At 43.7% G+C, this 21,089-nt stretch overlaps 1 long non-coding RNA gene across 2 annotated transcripts in view; it reads left to right on the top strand.

Annotated features, from left to right (window-relative positions):
* The first annotated feature begins 414 nt into the window (after window positions 1–414).
* Window positions 415–21,089, top strand: part of LOC308064221 — a 64,178-nt gene continuing 43,503 nt past the window's right edge. For both annotated transcript variants that reach the window (XR_013928313.1, XR_013928314.1), the window contains exon 1: window positions 415–19,897. This is a non-coding gene — a long non-coding RNA (uncharacterized lncRNA). The remainder of the gene's footprint in view (window positions 19,898–21,089) is intronic.

Below are 21,089 nucleotides of genomic sequence, written 5' to 3'. Positions count from 1 at the left end.
CCTGTGCCAGGCTGAAGCTTTTCACAGTGTTACTGTGAAACAAAAACAATCCGTTTCATGGACCCTAAGGGAGCAGTGAGATGCCCTGCATAGTATGCTGCCTCCCACGTTGCCACGGACTTCACATGGCTTCTGTCATTCTTGTGTTTTCTCCATGACCTCCAACTTTTTCCTGTTTGCAGATATGTCTCCAACTTAGGCTGGCTACATACTATGTTCTGTCTGACATATTTTGACAAATTCAGTTTGATGTTATCCTGGAGGTCTTTCTAGACTTAATTTTATGATTGTGGAAGGTCATCAAAAGGGCAGTGCTATTTAAAGACCAAATTGTGTCACATTTACTCATGGGGCTAGTACTCTTCTTGAAGATGTCCATTCATTTAAATGGAACTAAACATGGAGCAAAAATGGAACTAAACATGGAGTAAATGGCATTCATTCTAAGCGAAGGCACTGAAGCCTGCCTTACTCATCTCGGTGGGCTACTCAGAGAGTAAAAGTCAAGTCCTTGTCCTTAAGGTGGATTTTCCAGCCCCTGTTGCTACAAGGTGGCTTTCTGGCCCCCTCTAGTGACTGGCCACATAGAGTTTTATGAGCAAGATAAAACCTTTGCAATCAGAAACAGCCATTTTCACTCCAGCGGTAAATGGCTTGAAATTTAGAAGTGGCATTTAAAATCATGACGTACTGAATTTGTTCCCCTTTGCTCACAACCCTCTCAGGAGCGTCATGTTTCCAACTTGGTGGGACTTAGGAAGTTAGAAACTGTTCACAGTGGTTAAGGGTAAAACAATACATACTGATATTAATATGGTGACATGGCCCCAGTTACACTCCCATTAGCCCAAAGGTTCATGTTCATTAAGAGAAGCTGGATGGTTTTGGTATTACAGATACATTACCAAAGAAGCAGCTGTGAGTTGAAGGGGATGTCAAAAGGACCAAAGTGTGAATTGAGATATATAACCTTCTGTTGAATTACAGTGGAACCTGGAGTGAGAATTTGAGTTGGTATTGAAAAGGCGTTTTCAAAAGCCTTTCTTTTCATATTCTTTTCATACTACTGGAACTGCAAAAGGGCATCTCATTTAAAAGATGAATTAGAAATTTTATACTTTTTATGCCTCTGTATTTTTGAGAAGCAGGTACTTAGCACATGCCTGTTTCCTTGGGGAAGTGTGCAAGGAACTTTTGGAGCAGGTTTTCTACTTTTTGGCTAATGAGGAGCCAGACAGTTATTTAATCCGAGAAGCTGGAGCAAGGTTGAGAGCCTGGGGGTAGACCTCAAAGTGCCATAACACTTTCAGCTTTAGATGCTCTGAGATCCTTTAGAAACAACTGCCTTGATCTTTTAGGGTCCTGGTAAATCATTTATTCTGATCAACCACTTACAAATTTCCCCTCACCCATCCTATCAGATTAAATGACTCGTTATATGGCTCCCTGGCTTGTGTACATAGCTCACTGATCATAACCCAGCAGATAAACTGCAACAACACAGAACTTCAGCAGAGCTCCCAGAGCAGCCTGGTAAACCTCCTCAGTCAGGAGCAGCCTCAGTGAAGTCACAGCTGAAATTCAGATTCCTCTGACAAACAGGGTGTCTGGAGCTGGAGGTTTTGGATGGGATTCCCCACACACACCCCCACCCCCCATGTTACTGCACGTTGCAGACTGCAATCAGGATGCATGCTGTTGAATGCACTGCAATCCGCTCTGCTTCTCCCTCCTCCCACAATGCGCCTTTCTGCTCTTTGGCAATCTGTTTCAATTCTCCTTCACTTCAGCATGACCAGGGTCCCCCAGGTTACCCAGTGATTCATCTCTGTGGAATTTGGGAGTGCTGCTTCTGTGCTCCTACCCAGGTTGGCAAGAGGGTTATTAAAGCATTGGAGATTAACCAGAACCTCCTTTGGTGAATATTTAGGCTAAGAGCACTTGATGCCAAATGTGTTATTTCACATGTGCATTCTGAGGTTAATACTGCACCTCACATCTCTATGCGTGGTTTTGAACACCTTTTCCAACTATGATCATATTAGAGGATTCCTGATGCTTTGGGAATGTACATGAGGAATGACTTCAAGTGGAAGCGTGTTTGGATTGTCCTATTTCTATTTCTGAAGCCCTCTCAAGGAAGCTCGCTCTCTCTTCTCACCCCATCGCTTCCAATGGGACTGAGTCATTGCATTCAGTGTGCGCACAATGACACCTCAGAGAGACTTGGACTGTTCTCTTGTCTCACTTCCACTCTCTTCCAGGCTGGATGCACACCCTGGAGGTATGTAGTTTGTCTCAAGATATAAGACTTCCCCCCTCAAAAACTACATTACTTCAACAAGCCACAAAGGGCTGGCACGAGGGAGAAGGATTCTCTTGTTAGTGCTGCTTTCCTCAGAGATCTTTTCTGTGAACTCCATGCAGCTGGAAACATACTCTCCCTCTCCTGAGCTCATGTGTGTGCAGGTACAGGTGTTCCCTCATGCAGCAGTTTAACTGATGTGTAAGTACACAGACACTTGCCTACAGATGCACAGATACTTTTCCTTTGTTGTACTCATGCATATATGTAGAGGCAGAAATCCTCTTATTTGAGTGCATACAATCACATCCATGCAAACTCCAACCTGATCTTTTATACATGCACATTAGTGCTGCACTGTGCATGTGCCCTCTCTCTTGCGAACATGCATGGATGGATACAGGCCTGAAGGGACCTCTTGAGGTTTAGTTGAACCACCTGGTCCAAGCAGGCTCAACACTGAATTTAGAAAAGGTTGCCCAGGGCTTTGTCCAGTCAGATGTTTAAAGTCTCCTGGGTCAGAGATGTGATAGCCCGATTTCTTTTTCCCTTATATCCAGGCAGAACCTTCACTCCTTCAATTTTTGACATTTCTTTTGACCTTTAATTTATGTCTTTTGCTCCCCTGCCACATACCTGAGCAAAGATCCTGAATCTGTCTTCCTATACCTGCAGTGTTATCAAGAAGGCTGCTATTAGGTGTCCCCAAAAACTTGTACAGGGTGGACAAACTCGCTTGCCTCAGCTTATCTTCATTGGTTCTGTGCTTCAGCCCCCTGGCCATCTTGGTGGCTCTCAGTTGGATTTGTTCAAGTTTATCAGCCTCTTCCTTGTACCTGTGGGCTCACAACTGGGTGTAGACCAGATGGGGTCTGACAGCTTACAGAGGAATAATTGTTTCCTTTGATCTGCTGGCTGTACTCCGGTTGGTACAGCAGAGCATGCTGTTAGCTTTCATTGCTGCCAGATTCCTCTCACTGGGTGTCCATATGCTCTTGGCTGGAATTGGACTGATAACAAAACAGTAAATAATAAAACCAAACACTGATCTTCGCTTTTTACTGGTCTGGACTAAAATATAGTGGATCTGAGGTCTCAAGGAGTTCCATGACCCTCTTCAGAGATCATAATCATTGATCCAGCTGTGGGAGAACAGGATGGATAAAGTGGCCTGGTAGATCTCTTGCATGTCTTCTATAATTCTATGATAGTAATTGTCTTTGCTCTTCTTTTTGGTCTTGAAGATCCATTGAACATTTTACCTTCCCCATATTTGGAGAGATTCAGCCATTTGAAATCGCCTCATTTCCCAGTGGCCACTATCCATACTGGTCACAACCATGTCTGCCTTGTCCAAGTCCCATCTTTCAGAAGGAATACGAGATAGACATCCACAGTCACTGACTGATGATCTGCCCAAGGACAAACAAAGCTCCCAGTGCTTTTATTAGTGCCAGTGCTCCTGCAGCAACATGGTCCCCAGTGGAGGTAACAGCTGTGCACTTAGAGGTTGTTGTTTGTGATTCATCCACATCATCTACAAATCACATGTTTAAAACCTTGCCGTACTTGATGTGTGGAAGAATTTCAGATTCTGCAGAGACTCCAACCTACCTATTACCTTGTGAGGTGTGCGATGAAGGTAAAGGGTTTTTTTTTTTTCAGCTGACTCTTGCACCCCAGTTGGGAGAATCCCTATTTATACACTTTTCAACATCAAGCAGAGGGATCCTGAGCGGAGCCCCTCAGGTGGATGGGAAAATGGAAGAAACAACTGGAAGATTTCCTTTTAAGAAAAAATCTAAAGGAAACTTTGACTTTTTCCGGCCTTTGCCCATTTTTTCACAGTCAAAAACATTTGCCAAATTCTGCAAATGCTGCGAGATAACCCAGATCTGAATAATACAGTATTCTCATGACTAAAATATTAAGCTAAAAAATTCACCCAATATCAGATTCTGTTCTGTTTCTGATGATTTCTCATAACGCTAACTATGGTAAAATCAGAACACTGGCAAGGCGGGCATTAAGTGATGTGACTTTATGGCTGTCACAGTTGGTTCGGTTTCAAACCAGGAGAAAATCTGGAGCAGAGTGTAGGTTTTGGCATGGTGTTTTTGAGAGGTATTCTTGCTTGGTTTGTTCTTACTTTTTAGCTGGGGATCACAATAAAGGCTGAAGACCTGACTACTCCTCTTAGCCAACTCTTTGTGATGATTATTCTTTTTCTTTGCCCATAAATCAGCCTGCTTGGGAGAACTTATCCAGGAACTCTCCACTGTTGCTGAAGGAGCTAAAGGTTTAAGACTCTCATCTGTCCCAAAAAAGCAGGAAGCAGAGGAAGGCAGTTGCCACGTTTGAGGTAAGCACAGCAGCCTGAAATGGCTTTCATTTTTTTACTCCACTCAGTGCAAGGGCCACTGGTGTGTACATGCGATACTGGTGGTTAACCAGAGGTTCATAGAACAGTGACCTGTGAAAGCTTTCAGACATGATCATATGTGGATATGTATTTTTATACATTTAGCTACCTGTGGCTCATTGTTAGGGAGGCTGGGCTCTGGTATTAATTATAGATTTGGTCAAGACCAGAATTTGATGGAATGGCTTAAGATTGATGATATCTTAACTAAAAATAGCAGTTGACCTCTGTTACGTGTTTCCACATCTGTTTACTTTTAGGACTTTAGTAATAATTATTTGTGAGTTACCTTCAAATATACACAGATGCAAACAACCTTCTATTATATGTTCATGCGTGCAGCCTCAGTGGGCATGTGTATAAGGATATAATGTATGTTTGAAGGGGGATTTCTTATTTGGTGTGTACATCCTCCCACTCAGCCAGCCCTGTGGAGGTGTTCATGGGCAGGGCTGCAGACCATGCTCATGTATGTCAGGATATGCCTCTGTCATGGCACAGTTTGTCCAAACTTTGGCCTATGTACATTTTAGGACAGAGTGAGCACTGCCTGATTTGGGAAGTGGCGCCTGTTTTGCATTAAGGGGCCAAATCCTGACTTTCATGGTGAAGCCAAAAGCGTAAGCAACACAGTTCCTACTGAGCATATTGCCTCTGACTGACAGCTTGGGTGCAGGGGGGATGACTGTCTGGCCTTGCTCTCTGTTGCTCTGAAAAAAGCAGTTGGTGCCCTTGACTAGCGAGTGATGCCAAGTGCAGCATGTGTGATAGTGGCCTGGTCACTCATCTCAGCCAACCCTCCATGATTTTGTTTGTGGCCATTATCAACCGGATTGCTTTAGAGACAAGCTTCTTTATGAGATTTGTATTGCTGCCTTATAGGGACTTAAGGTTTAAATCTCTCATCTGTCTCCTATAAAGCATAGAGCACAGAGTTAGCGGTAATCCTGGGGATGTCTGCAGGTTCACATGTGGCAGTTTGTGCTCCGTGCGCAGTGAAGGTAGTTTCATGCTTGTGCTGCCCGTTGGCCTGGGTGTATAGCTGGGAGGGTGAGTCTGGGTGCGTGGTTGTGTCGGTGCATCTGTTTGTGAATGTGCGTGCGTGTTTCTGAGCTGTCTGGGGAGGAGGGAATGTGCATGCGGCGCTGCAGAGGTGTGTGTTATTCTCACATCCTTGCTAGCAGCAAACAATGTCAGGTCCCTACCTGGACTGCAACATGACATACACCTTAAAAACAACAGCGACAACAAGCTACAGAGCCACAGGAGAAGGCAGAGCTGCTCTTTTAGATCTTCAGTTAGGAAATCCTGCCAGCTCCAGCAAAGCATGCCGGGATCCAAACCGGCTTTTGGATTGGGACTGGGAGAGTGAAAGAGAAGGAGTAATTTGTTTGCCATTGCCCTCAAGCCAGGAAATCCAAACCCCAAGCATTTCCCAGGCCACAGCACATTTGAGCCGAAAGAGAGTGTCAGCGAATCGCTCACACGTACAGACAGAAACACACACCCGCCCGCACACGCGCGCGCGTGCACGCACATGGGGAGAACATTAGGGGCAGAGAATTGTTCCAGCAACACTGCGGTTAAGATGCTGAGACCATCTCGAGTTTTCAGGCCATAGCTGTCAGGATGCTTTGGTATATTCATCACCCCCCACTCCATGGTGATAAAAATTTACACAGCCAACGAAACGAAGATTAATTTCATGTGAAAAGCTGACAGAATGGCCCATGTCATTGCTTTATTTGTGCCAGCACTCAGTAACTCGGTGCAAGTTCCATTGAGGTGGCAGACACCCCGTCCCCTTGAGCCATCTCTTCTCTCTAATGATGCCACCGTTTTGACAAAACCAAGCAACACAGCTGGTATGTGCGAATTTAGAATTAATTTTCTTCAGAAAGGTCAAGTATGTTAATGAGCTTTTGGCTGCCTGTGTTTTCTTGCTTGTTTTTTTCCCCTATTAATGGGGGAAGAGGAAAAAAGAAGGGGGAGAATAATAATTACAGAAATAAAAATGAAGGAAGGATGAAAAGAAAGAAACTGTGAGCTTTTGGAAGAGGCAGGATTCAGTGTAGTTTTTCTTGGTTTCTCCTTTTCCAGGACTGAGGCAGACTAATTGTATCAGTGCAAGTCTGTGCAGTTTGCTTGAAGCTGTTGAGCAAGGCCAGGGATGTCATGGATAGCAGAATTGGAGTAACCTGGCACGGAGGAGGTGAATTGCACCTCCTTTGCACTCAGGAATTGACGGCAGCCCTGTGTGTTGGCAGCTGCCTTCATTTTCCATCACAGAATGGCTGAGCTGTGCTCAACACGGGTCTGTGTGTGCTGGGGGAGCAGAGAGCAAACGAAGGTGAAGGAGAGAAAGGGTTCATGGGCTCAAGCTCTTGCGCCCATTAATGAGAGGAAGCTGGGGAGAAAACTCAGCTGCCCTGGGAGAAATGCCAGGGCCGGCTAATTCATCCAGCTTAGAAATGTGACAAATAGGCAGTTTAAAGAGAAATTGCCCCCATCTCATGAGACTGGCATGAGATGTTTGAAGTAACTGTGATGCCAACTACTTCTCATCCCTGTGTTTCCAAAATTCCTGCAATTTGCCACTCTCTGGCATCCTCATGTCAGGAGTTGCCTTGATTTCTCAAGGGGTTGGGTGATGATCGACGTGAGTAAAGGTGGCAGAAACAAGACGGTATGTCAGGGCACGAGGGAGTGAAGCTGCACTCCTGGCTCCATCGCTCACGAGTCACACTCACCTGGGTAGGACTCACCTCACCTAATTTTAGTCTTATTAAGCAAAGTATCCAGACTAAACTAATTGTCTAGGTTTCCTTTCTTCTTAACAGAGAATGGTAAGGAGGAACACGTATCCCACCTAATTTAAGATGAGAGAAATTCCATTCTGGCAAGGAGTTTCTTTCTCCATTGAATATAAAGTGAACTTAAACAATTAGTTTGGACCGAATCCCTACCTTTTAGAGGATTAAAATTATGGGGCGTGATTTCCCCCTTATTCTCTTCTCCCTGCTCCCATTCTGGCTCTGATTTCCATACGTAGTCTAATCCAACAGGCAGAGGAAATCCAGCAGGTCTCACAGAGGCTATATTAGCAGTATAAAATCAATGTCTTTCACTCTGGCTTGCCCAGGCTGGCTCCATGCTTATCCACTGTTGTGGCAATACAACCTTTGGCTGTGATCTGGTCATTTCTCCCTAGGTTTGCTGGAGTAAGCCCAACTTACGGATTCTTGGGCATTGTCCAAAAAGCCTTTGTTGACTTTGGAGGGTACATGTGCTGCCATCCTGGCTACAGTGCAAGGATAAATGAAGTGGAATGTAACACTGCCAGTGTCACATGTGAATATTTAAGGGTGTCCTTAATTAGATTTTTTTTTTTTTTGGTTTACACCTTACACAGCTGGTTCTGTTGTATGAGTCCTTCTGCATGTATGGTCCTTACGTGTTCACCACATGAGTCACTGCAGCAGGGCTGCCTCAGACTCATGTCTGGGGCATGAATTTCAAAAGCACTCAAGTGACCAAACTTAATGATTTTCAGCTGAGTCCTAGTATTGTCCTAAACATGGAATTCCTACCCATAAACCACCATGCTGCCCACACTCTCCCCCCTCTTTCCCAGGCTCTGTAGTGTGCATGGAGGCACGTTCTTCTCTGCTGACCCTGCTACAAGGTAGAGTGCTCTGGCAGACAGGCGGGGTGGGGAGTTGGGGGTGCTAAGATTCACCAGAGGAGCTTGTGGGATGTCTCTCACACATGCTTGCACACACTGTCTCAGAACATGCATGGGCATCATCAGCACTACAAAAAATCAGTATGTATTTTTCCACTGTAGAAGTTGTGTTGTTAAGTGGTTACTTTATTCATCCTTGGAGATGTCTGCATTTCTGTGATAGAAGGAAACGATTTGCTAAACTCGGCTAATGTCTTTGTGTAAATTTAACAACAAATAATAAGTTGTACACAGGAAGACTGGGGTACAAGAGATATTTAAAATACTTCAGTGACAAATTATATTTTGAGTACTCAATTCTAGCAACAGAAAGAATATTTGAAGCATATTTGAAGAGATTGCCTCATTCATGAACATTGTGAGGTAGGGCATCCCTGTTCTTTCTGTCCTGTTGTTGCCTGGGATGTTAGAAAAGGACAAGATTTATAAGAACTTGAGTTCTTAGGGGAACTTCTCACCCAGTAGCTCCCTGGGGCTTTAGCTAAACTGTGGGATATTCAGTGTTTCCCAACTCTTGTGTTGAGGACTGTCTTCTGTCTTCCCAGATGTGAGATGTGGCTGTGCACCATTTCTGTTTTCTCCCCTCCCACGCTCTGGTTTCCGTAGGAAGGAATCCTGGGCATGTGAGTCAGGGAGCTGTAGTGCTCTCTGGTCATGTCACTAGTCTGAATGATTCAGGACTGAGACTGCACAACACACCTACCCCATGATTTACATATAGCCCTTGGGACACTCAAAGCCATATTTTCTCAACATGCCAAGTTCTTGAGAAAATCCAACCACTCGTTTTGGTGCATAAATAGAAACTTAACCCTTAAGAACAGAAATGGAATCTATGAGGTGCATCAGGGTAGTGAGTCTGCTGTCCCCCTCCCAGTGCTCCCCCTATGTTTATAGATATCATTACCAAATGACTGGAGTGTGGTGTCCCTTTCATCCCTGTATTGCAGTGATTGCTTGGACCATTTTCTCTCAGCTTCTGTTTCTTTCTCTCCTTCTGTTTTTTCCCCTGTGTGAGAGCACTGGCGCCTACGATGGAAGGTCACCAGTGAGGTTAGTCAACTGGCTCCAAGTATTAAGACTTCCTGCTCTGCTACAAAGAGCTGCCAAGTCCCCCCTCCCCGCTGCTTACCACAAAAACCAGTGTTTGTCTCCCGCTCTGCCCTTCTCGTTCCTCCTCCCTACCAAGAAATTCACATGTCTATCCAGCAGACAGAGTGGGAGGGCAAGGCACCCAGACTACCTTCAGATGCATTTGCTTGAGTCCCCAAAAGCAGTAGGGCCGCAGGGTGATGTTGTCTGTGTGGCTTATCAATGTGCTTATCAACAGTGTCAGAAAGTGAGCTATGCCAGTCTACAGTAGAGATGTTCCTCCAGAGTCTGTGGCAGGTTCCTATGGGGAGCTGACCCAGTAGTTGGGCTGACAAAAGGCTTTTATTTCCTCTGGAAAATTCCATCAAGCTTTTCTACCAGCAGACTGAGGGGATGCATGGATATCTGGGAAAGAGTTCATCAGAAGTAATTAAGAACATGATTTCTGCCAGTAGATGTGAATCAGCTGTGCAAGGACTTGTGGCTTCCTTACAAAAGTAGTAGGGAGTTACAGATTGATAAGAGTTAAAAATCTCTGCCCTAGGCATGAACCTGGGGAAAGACAAGAAATCTCCTGTCCCAGATGAAGTAAAGTGGTGGCCCCAAGGCTGCCATTGTCCCCAGGGGCAATGTGGCGATCGATGGGTGAGCAGCTATGGAGCAAGAAAAGAGAACTGCTTTTCACGGCTCTGCACCTGGGCATGTGGGGAGGGAGCCAGAGAAGAGAAAGAGATAGAACAGGATCCTATCAGGAGGAGAAGAGATAAATATGGTGGGAATGGGAGAAGATGGGATGGCTGGGAGCTATTTTTGTAAAAATTGAGGGGGCAGGCATGGATACTGCTCCAAAAAGCACCATCAAGGTCAACCACATTCCAGTGAAAACATAATTTTCTTTAAGAATAATATGAAAGCCCTACATACTAATCTTTCAACAGGATGAGAAAAAACTGCTTGCTCCACCCTAATACGTGCTGGGGTGAGGTTAAAACCTCAGCTCCTTGGGCAGGAGGCTGCCAGTGCTGCACACACAGCTTTGGACTCCCTTAACGTGATGAGCGCATATGGGGTGCTCGACTTTGCAGGGATCCTGCTGTCGAACTAGAACAGAAGCAGCTGCTTTGAAGAACTGATTTTCATCCCTCCAGCCATGGCTGAGTCCCTGCAGCTCCTTCTTTCTGCTCATAACTCCCTTTTTTAAAGATGATGTAGGGGACTTCCTATGGTTGTGCAAGGCTGCCAGGGACACCAGCTGTGAGCTCTTTGTCTTCTCCCTAGGAACTCTGAGGCTGCAGTAGGCATACTTTGAGGAGTTCTTTGTGAGCATCACGTGAATTAGTCCCACTCTGCCAGTTTATGCTAAATTGAGACCACAGAGACCTTATTTAATTACTCCATTTGTGTAGGTGTAAATATAGTTGAGTTCTCCATAAACATGGGTATTTATTCATTTAGATTAATTTTAATTTTCTTTAAGATGAATTCATTACCAGTGAGAAAGCCAAAGCCTCACTATTAAAAATCCAAGTCTGGCTTTTTGTTGGTTGGGGTTTTTTTATTACAAAATGAAACCAGTCTTAACTAATTTCTAATTATGGTCTTGGTGTTGGTCCTTCAGGGTGCCACCATCAGCACATTAGCAGATCTGTCTTCTGGGGACTCATGGCCAGACATCAACAAGGAAAAGGTGAGAAAAGCATTGAAATAGGAGGACTGAGGGGAAGCTATTGCCTTATTTGATGGCACCCTGTGTTAGCTGCTCCTTTGGTTGTTGGGGTTGTCGCTTTCCAGGGACACATTGCTGCAGCTAAGGGTAAAGTGAGACAAGTGAGAGGGACAGAGGTTACATATGTGAGCTACAAGGATGTCCCCGTTTTTATGCTGGGTAGAAAATCAGATGGAGTGTATTTGCTCCTGCCCTGAGGCTAAGAGCAACAAAGGAAAAGAGCAGGGAATTTATCTAGCTACAGTCTAATATTCCTTTGGCTGCAGCAAAGGCTGCAGCACTTCCCGACTATCGGCTGGCGCTTTCACTCACACACATCTGTGATTGATGGGCAGAGAGTATAAACACCTCATTAGTGCTATAATTCACTGGGTAGGGCTCAGACTGTGCTGTGGGAGGGAGGAAAAAAAAAAAAAGAGTTGAGAAAGTTTAATAAAGAAAAAAAATGGAAGAAGGATAAGAACGGATGTAAAGGCCACACATATCATTCCAGGGAGTTATCTGACCTGCTTTGAAAACTTTAATTGCTGATAATGGACAACCTGTTGGGTGGTATTTTATTAACACTAATAGATTTTTACGGGATATTTCTCACATTGCTCTCCCAGAGCCTGAGGAATACATTAAATATTAAAAGTTAATGCTCTTGGTTGCTGTTTCAAGGATGCCCTGCTGATAACGAGCTTTCCCGCAAGTTAGAAACCAGGAGAAAACATGAGCTGCTTTTGCCACTTACGGCCTCTGCAATAACAATGAGGAAAATACTTGAATCTTGTGTGCACCTCACAGCTGAGTTGTTGAAGTCTGTCTGACCTAAACACTGTGTAATGGCGGTGCCCAGCCCAGAGGTGGTAGGTGTATATAATATTCAATCATGAATGTGCAAGAGCTGGGTCCCTGAGTCCCATGCTGAAAGCGAATGCTTCTAACCCCCATATGCTGCTTTACATTTCAGTTATTCAAAGCAGAGTCCTGAACTGACAACCTATACCTGTTTCTCAAGAAAGCTTGTGCCTGAAATGGATGCTACATGATATTTTTCTTTAATATGCCTAATCTTTTTATGGAAGTGTTGTTTCCACACTGATTTGTTACAGAAATGACCCATCTACCTGGAACAAAACCAGAAGCACCCCCAGAAACAGCTGCAGAAGCTTACGAGAATGTGGGCAGCAAGGAGTTTCCTGGAGGAGGCTCTTGGCATCCCATACACACAGTGGAGAACCCTCAACATGTGGAAAAAAAGGTCAGTTATGTACTGTAAGGAGATGGATTCAAGCAGCAAAGAAGGAGAAGAAATTAACGTCAGTGTAGGGAAGTTTGCTGGAGGGAAAGTAAATTTGAAACAGCATAAGCAGTAACCAGCTTATGTGGTGAGTCAGAGTGAGGTCTTGCATTAGAATTGAAAAGTCATAAAACACATTTCTGCTCACGGAGGAAACCTGGACTTCCCCTTTAGTGCCTTCTTAGGACTCACCAGCCCTGTCAGCAGTCGTGGCCTGGACCTAGAAAGCAAACAAATTTGTTTTGCCCTGCCTCAGTTAATTGCCCATGGCGGCCTGTCTCTTTTGTGTCATGCCATCTTCTCTTGTGGCAGCAATGGTCTTGGTTTTGGATCTCATTCTGACCACTGTTTATGCAGCCACCTTCCTGTGCCAAACCAAGCTGGACTGGATGGCCACATCCATGCTCTCTGGAACAGCACTGGTACAATCTTGGTGAGCAACACTTCTTTCCAGGCCTGCTTGGCTGCGGAGCAGCTTCCCAGGTTTTTTTGTGCAGGCAGCCAGCTACATCCTACCAGGAGCCTGTATTCCAGCTACCAGCTCTATCTGTAGGCAGTCTACAAGAAGATGGATTTCTGTAGTTACTTCCTCTGTCTGTAGTCATGCCATGAGCACTTTGAGCTGGATTATCTTTGTTTCTGAACTCTTCTCACAGATTTGTTTTTCCATACAAGTATTAAAAGCAATTGAAACTACCTACTCACCATTGGCAGCCTTCCCCACCCTCCCTGCTGAAACAGGACACGTTCCTCTGTATTCCATGGCCTATTTCTGTTGAAGTTTTTCAGGCTAAGCAAAGGGCTCAGCTGCTTTGGGGTGGTGCAGGCAGAACAGGAGGGACTCTAGTCTGCTAAGTCTGGCTTTAATGACCAAGATTTCATCTTGGCATCTTGAACATGAGCTGCTAGATCCAGTTTTCTGAGGAAGTCAGGCCTGATCACAGATACCAGTTGTCTTCTCTTATATATAGGGCTGACTTGGGTCAGAAACGCACATTGCAGGTTTCAGACTTGGCTAGGGAACATGTCATTAACCCTGTCTACACCAGAGGATGTTTTCCTTCAAGGAGTGGGCACAAGCTAGTCTAGGTCAGTTGGTTTAGATGCCATGATTTTTCCCTAGAACAATCCAGCAGGAATCTTACAGCTTAAATATGAATATATAGATAGTTACTGAGTAAAGCTTTTTGTCTTGCAGTAAATGACATCATAGCAGCCGCAAGGTAGGTGTGAATAAAACGGGGAACATCAGTTTCTGGAAGGCCTTACCTTTCAAGTTCCACAGGGTGCTGAAGCCATGGTGCAGAGCATGGGCAGGGCCTGTGTCGTGCTTCCCTTGTACACAGGGCCCTTAGGTTGCTTGAACTGAGCTCTGTTCAGGTGGTTTAATGGTCTTTTCAACTGTGCATCTTCCATCTCTGAATGAAGGATTTGAATCTGGGTCCTAGCTGAATTTGGGAGGAGGATAATGGGGAAGAAAGGACAGGAGACTTGGTACAATAATTCTTTCCAAAGCAGTAGATCCTTTGGCTCACATGCTCCAGGATGTGCTTTGTTGCTAGACTGCTGTTTAGCAATAAAATGGTCTTAGTTACTTAACGGGAATTGACTGCTTGGTCACTTCTCCTCCCCCTGCCAGCCCATCCATTCTCCCTGTCTTCCCTCCCATCCAATAATGACAGCTTTTCCTGATTGACCCCACAGGCTTACGAAAAACCTTTTTACTTAAACGTATATTGACCTCAGTCTTGCTGCCCAGTGAATTATGTCACAGCTGGCAATCTGAAAATCATAAATTAGGCCTCAGACCCAGGGAGCTGTCTCGTAATGATACGGATCTGAGCCTTTATCAATGAAGGTTGTACCAGGTGCCTTCATGTCTCTGACAGCTGGGGAGGGATACCGTTTGTATGGGGTTTTCTATCATCATCCCATAGGCCCTGTGATATTTTTTTTCTTTCCTTTGATTTTTGGGGGTTTTTTATTTCCCTTCCCTGTCTTTGCACTGTGTATAAAATTTCATTACTTGCCTTAACCTACCTTCAAAGGGAAGGAAAAGGAAGCTGTCAAACTTGACATCTTGGGGAGTCTTAGTTCTTAGGTAGTGTTAGTATTATCAGCCTTTCCTTTCTCCCTTCCTATTTGATTTTGTGTTGATTTGTTGTTGTTGTTTTCCCTGATGTGATTCTTATGATCTGGACAAATGCACTGGATAAATGAGAAATTTAATGATACTGGAAACATTTCTCCCTTACTTTGTAATGCAACATAATTCCAATAGATTCCCTTTACATTCATCATCTTTTCCCCCATGACTCGGGATGTACTTGCTTGTTGTCACTTTTGTGGTTGAGGTATGGGGAATACCCCACGAAATGTGAAGCATCGCCATAAACTAAACCAAGCCTTCTGTCTCTGTATGCGTATCCATTGAGCGGGAAGGAGGGAACTTGCTCCATGACACAGTTTGTAAAAGGAAGATCCGTGTTCTGCTTGACTTAAATAGTAAAAATGCCACGAGTTTTCATGATTCACTGTTCTTTTGGAGTGGGGAGGGAGGCAGAGTTTGATCTTCCTCTTCTAACAGACAAGAGCAAGGCTCGAGTATCTGCATGTCTTGCGTGGTTGGCAGGTCTAGAAAAGGAGGGATATTTGCTTGCTTTCTGACATCTCAAAATGGTGCTACATAAACAATTTTTGCCTTTATTCTATCTATGCTGGAATGCACTGATAACAAAGCTGGGAAAGAAAAAGAGATATTTTTTTTTTAGTTCTTCTAGAGTTGGTGGAAATAGTTTGGTGACAGACCCATTTCTTGTTTGAGTTCTTGTAAGCCTGATTTTATATCTGTGGCATATTCCTTCAAGTGTGCCATGTGAATTCTTCAACTCAGGAATGTCTCGAGTTCAGGGTATGTTACCTCTTTCTCTGTGACTTGGCTTGTTTTAGAAAATGCAGAAAGATATCTTTGGTGATAGCTACTGACAGTACACATGACAGCATGGCCAGACCTGGCAAGGATGAAATCTGTTCAGGCCTGCTGAGGTCTGTTGGCTCAAAACATCACCAGTGAAGTTGTGAGGGCCCTCAGCACCTCAGTGGTGTTCAGTACTATGGATGGAGATCAGGCCCTAAGATAACAAGGTGATGAAAAGCACTTTCAGAAATACTGACACATAGACAGATAAAAGAAGATGCAGTAATACTGTGTAGAAATAAATCCTTCTCGTTCTGCTTTTGATCTTCTGAGTTTCTTAAACATAAGAATTTTAATACGAGTTTCTTAAGTCATCAGTGAGCTTGTGTCCTGAATTTTTAACAGACTTACAAAATGTTACTATAAGAAATGGATTCATGCACTTATTTTAAAGACGCTGGATTAGACTCTATCTTTATTTACATTAAAATACTCCCCCACAATGTTTGCAATGTGGTACTGGCATGTGCAGCACTGCCCAGAGAATGAAATTGGCTGGAAATTCCCTCATCTGCTTTTGTTACTGGAGAGGACATAAATGCAAATGACCTAGAAGTTGGACTGGTGGGAGGAAAAAGTAGTAGATTATGGATTTTATTCCTCTTTTACTAATGTAAATTGCAGGCACAGGTAATGACATTTCTGATTTTAATACAAGATTTTAAAGTAGATTGTGTCCCTTCAAAGAAACTATGAGCTCATAAATACTGCGAGATTAGAGGTACTGAGGCCTGATGTGGCAATGGCTCAGGGTTTATGGCATTCCTCAAGACATACAGGGTAAAACGTTCTGTGACCTGGCTTTTATGAAGATCAAAAGACTTAAAACTGTTGAGAATAAGATTTTCACATCATCCAGGGGGAGACACCAAGCTGTCAAATGGGAGGAGGCTCTTTGAAGTGTAGAAATAAGGACCTTTCTAGCCCTCAGTCATGTATGAAAGCCATTTCCAGCTGGCAGGGGAACGTGTCATTTGGTTGGACTCACTGCACCAGGGTAATTCATAGGAACGGACCGGCTGAGTTCAGGTAAACAGCTGGCAGTATCTCAGCCAAATTATAAACAGGACCAAAAGTGAAAGTTTGAAGACGATTGAAAGGACTGGGAAAATTTTAAAATTAATTTATTGAGGAAAATAGGAATGATACTTCTGTGTATCTCCCTGTACTCCAGGACCAACCAGCCCAAGTCCAGCAAAGCACTTATTCTGGGGAGTTGGAATAACAAATATACTCCTACACATACTATCTCAACCTGGTATCTGAATGTGGAGGAGAAGGTGGGAATGCTTATAAAGAGCTTCCGGATGGGAAAAGAGTGAGGAGAGATAGAAAATAGCCTTACACCTCTGCTTTCTGGCCAAGGAGCTGAGCCAGTGCAAGGACAGGAGGGAGGAAGCAATTCAGTGCTGCTGTAGGCCAGGAGTAGCTTGCCACTGGTAGGAAATAGCTGTGGAAGAAGCATTTTGTGAAGAAGCTCCTTCTAAAGGCAAGGCAGCTGCACAGCACTGCTTTTCAAACTGTCCTGGAGCTGACCATCCAGCACGAACACTTACATGTTTGTTCATTCCCTTCTCAGATTCCTCAGGCTGGTTGGCACTGGCAGCTGGGTTATTATCGTGCCTTGAGAAAGTACTTCTGCACAGTATTTTTCATGTAAGCAAAAGCTGTTAGCACTGAAAATCTTCCCAAAAAAGGATCCTCCTGAGCTGGTAAGAATAATTTCTGGTCACATTTATAGAAGTTTAAATGACATCTACACAAGATAAATATCCTTTATGTTTTGTCATCTTTGTGCTGATGAAAACAGCTAAGCAAGACTGAATAAGAAAAGTTTCATGGCAGATGCTGTCTGATACATGTGTTTCCTCTATAATAAGCCCAGTATCTTGGCTGACAACAAAGTAGTATTTGTCCATAGCCAACATCTTGAAAGCTGAAGGTGAAAACAGAGTGGTAGGAGTCACATGTCCAAGCATTGAATTCTCTCACAGCTACATATTTTTAAAAATCTTGTCCTAATTATCACAGCTCACATAGATACTCTCTAGGAACTATTGTACATAGAATTGCTCAGAAATACTTTGATAGTCTGGTTTCCATTGGAAAGTGTCATTTTGGCAAAACCGAAATCGATGATGAAATCACAATGATTTGGCTCTTTTTTTGTCTTCAGAGGAATAGTAGGGGGGAGAACCTGACACAGTTGAAGCCACAGGTTTTACTTAGGTGCTCTTTATCTTTCCACATGAGTTCTTTGCTTATTGCTTCTTTTTCTAGTAATATTTGGTTGTGTATAAGACATCTCCAACATATTTCAGTGGGTCCAAAATGAAACTGTGGATGAAATATTGGGATTTTGGGGGTTCTTTTCCAAAACAAAACACAAGTAATTAATGAAAGTACAAAATTATGTACCCAATGGAACTTCCATTCTTTTCCTCATCCCAACAGTGCTCTTAGAAACACACAGACTGAGCCATGCATGGATTACAAATATTCTGGTAGTATTGCAGAAGCTCTCTGTTTCTCTCAGCAAGATTTTCTTTTTCTTTACTCCTGACTATTCAGTTTTCCTTTGTCATCCTTCTTAAAGCAACAATTTCCCAAATACCAGAGCAGAGAGTGCTATGTTGTCAACTTTCCACTCTCCAGCATAATGAATAGGATCCTGCGTTAACGGGCCCACAGGTCTGATTCAGCAAGGAAATTACTGCGTCCCTGTACCCTTTTAATTGGAGGTTTTAAAACCAAAGCATGGAGACGCACATAAATTATTACATTGTCATTTAATCTGGAGTCAGTCCAGTGTGAACCCTGAACGCCTGGAGCTGGTCCAGCTGAGTGGCAGGAACAAGGCTGAGAGTCCTAGTAAACACCACATGATTTCTGGTATTTGCAGGGCATCTGTTTTGCCTGCCCTTGCAGTACCTTTGTCTGGTCTGGAGAAGATCCTGAGTGACTGGTGATTTTATTATGGCCTGGCACATTTGAGGGTAAGCCATTCGGCTTGTCAGCATGCTCCCAGAAGAAAAGCTTCAGTGAAAAAACCTTGCTCTGGGCTTTGAAATCTGAACTGCAGCCAATTCCAGCTGAGGGATGTGACGATCGCCTTTTGCTGTGAAGTTGCCATCTGAACAATGACACTGTTGTGTGGTTTGAAAAGACAACAAGCAGTGAAAAGGATAAGTGTCTGTCATATATGTGACTTGGTAGATATCAGTTAGAAAGCAATCCAGGCCCTCGGCCTTTCCTTAAATGGTGCACCTCAAAATCCATGTTTAGAGTTGTTTCGAGGGGACACATATGCATCTCAAGTTTTCATTTTTTACAAGATCTGTTTTGCTAGACCATCTGGTCATGCTTCTGCTCCTTTGAAAGCTATGCCTTATTAAATAGTCCTGGGAACTCAAGAAGGAAAGTCACAGGAGGGGAACAGGGAGGGGGATTTCTAAGAGATGTGCTTTTCCTTAATAAAATAATAGTCTAAGAGGAGATCACAGCTTTTAACAACCAGTGAGATTCTGCTGCTAATACTGACTGCAAAGCTCTTCTTCTCAGGGCTGTGCTTCACACCCAGAATCCAGCTGCGTTGTGCATATGCTGCACAGCTCTCTTAAAGTCAAACAGGCCATGGCATGGGGGTGAGTATAATTCTATATTCATCCAGATTACAGCATCTCATCTTTTGTTCTCAATTTGCTGGGACAGACAGCTCCTCTCTTATTATTTATTATTTGCCACTCCAATAAGATCCCAGATGAAATCATTGCACTAGGTCTTAGCTAGTTAGTTCTGTGAAATGCCTGAATAAACAAGACAGTGAATGGTGAGAGGAGGAGGAGGAGAGAGAGAGAGACTTGTAGCTGCTCTGTCTCTTTTACAAATGGGGAGCTGAGGTCTGGAAATGGAACAATTAGCCCTGAGTCTAAAAAAGAGGCGGTGGCAGAATCAAGACAGCAGTTCAGCTCTTCTTCCATCAAGACAGAAACACCCTTTTTCGCCATTATTTTCTGTGACAGATGGAATACGTAGCCTGGAGGTTGGCTGAGAAATGGTTGTTTTAAAGATCAACAGTGTTTATGAAAGAAGTCCTGCTGTCCTTGGTTTGCTCCTGCGTAGTTTTATTGCAGGGTGAGGACTTCTGTTTTCCCACCCAGGAACTTCAGGGCACCTCAAGCATCTTGAATTTACAGAGTTTTTTGATGGACTCTTCATGCAGGTCCAAACACAGATACTGCTCCAACAAGCTTAAATCCTGGGGGAGTGTCTGAAGCATTGAAATCTCATGAGGACAGAACTATCAGCTGGACAAAGAGGGCATATCCAGGGATGCCAAACACAGGTAAAGCTCCAACAGAATTAGTTATCCAAACTTTCAGTTACAGATTTAGAGTAACTCTGGCTTTTGGGCTCCCCACCTGAGATGCATTAGGGCTGATATTTAGGTTTCCCATGGGAGCTGGGCATCTAAGGCATTTTTTTTTTGGTCTGGATGTTGTGAAACTTGTGGCCTCATAGTAGATCCTGTATTGTCATCTTACCCTGTGAAAAGCAAGTTGACTAACAGACTTCAGGAATTTAGCATGTGCTTTGTTCTAGTGTAAAATATGATCATACCCAAGCCAGGGACATAAAGCATGATGGTCCTTTGAGTTTATCTGAGTAACAGGCCTTACATGGAGCGTAAGAAAATCCACAGTTACATTGGTGTTCTCATAAGAAACAAAAATCCTTTAAATCTGGGGACAGGGAAGTATAATTAGTGAAAAGGGTTGGGTTGCATTAGAGCTAGGTTAAACCAAAACTACAGCAAGCAGTTGCTTACATTTCCCTATGGGTGCAGATTTTGGATGAAGTGAACCAGCACTTTGCTTGTGGTGACAGCCTGGTATAACCCATTGGTGACCAACAGGTAGAAATAGAACATAAGTAGTCGCTCATATTTTCCCAAAAGAGTAAGAAAACATTCAGATAAATACATAACTGCAGGCACGAAGACACCAGCTTCTCTTCTTCACTCTGCTGTCCATTTATTGTCTGGATGCAGCAAGCCTCTTTGCTAATCCTATCTGTTATGGGCTACAGAGATTTTCATCTGTCCAACACTGTGGTGCGGTAAGAAGCAATACAAATGCTATTTGCTATTTACTAGTAAAGAGTGCAGTGAAAGAGCTAGTGTTGCAAGATGAAGCATCCCTGTCAAGGCTACACCTCATTCCAAGAGGTTGTCCATACCCATTTCCCATGGGTTAGAAGTATGCTATTGCAATTCTTCATGAGATCTTTCTTACACAAGCTACAAACCTTGTAACATCTTTCATTCCCTTTGTCCAGACTAAGAGCAGATGTTGGGAGAGGATCCAGGCCTGTGTATTACACTTGGAAGAGGCCATATGTATAAATCCCCCTTCTTTCTACAGCTGTAATGTACAGGGTATGCACCTTATTATCAGAGAGATCCAGAGTACAGGGCAAAGTATGGGGTAACCAGAATAATGCAGTCTTGGGAGATTTCTCACTGTTCAGAAAAGCTG

This window comes from Falco punctatus, assembly GCF_963210335.1.
Source record: "Falco punctatus genome assembly, chromosome: 1".
Classification (NCBI taxonomy): domain Eukaryota; kingdom Metazoa; phylum Chordata; class Aves; order Falconiformes; family Falconidae; genus Falco; species Falco punctatus.
This window is presented reverse-complemented; position numbering and strand designations above follow the sequence as displayed.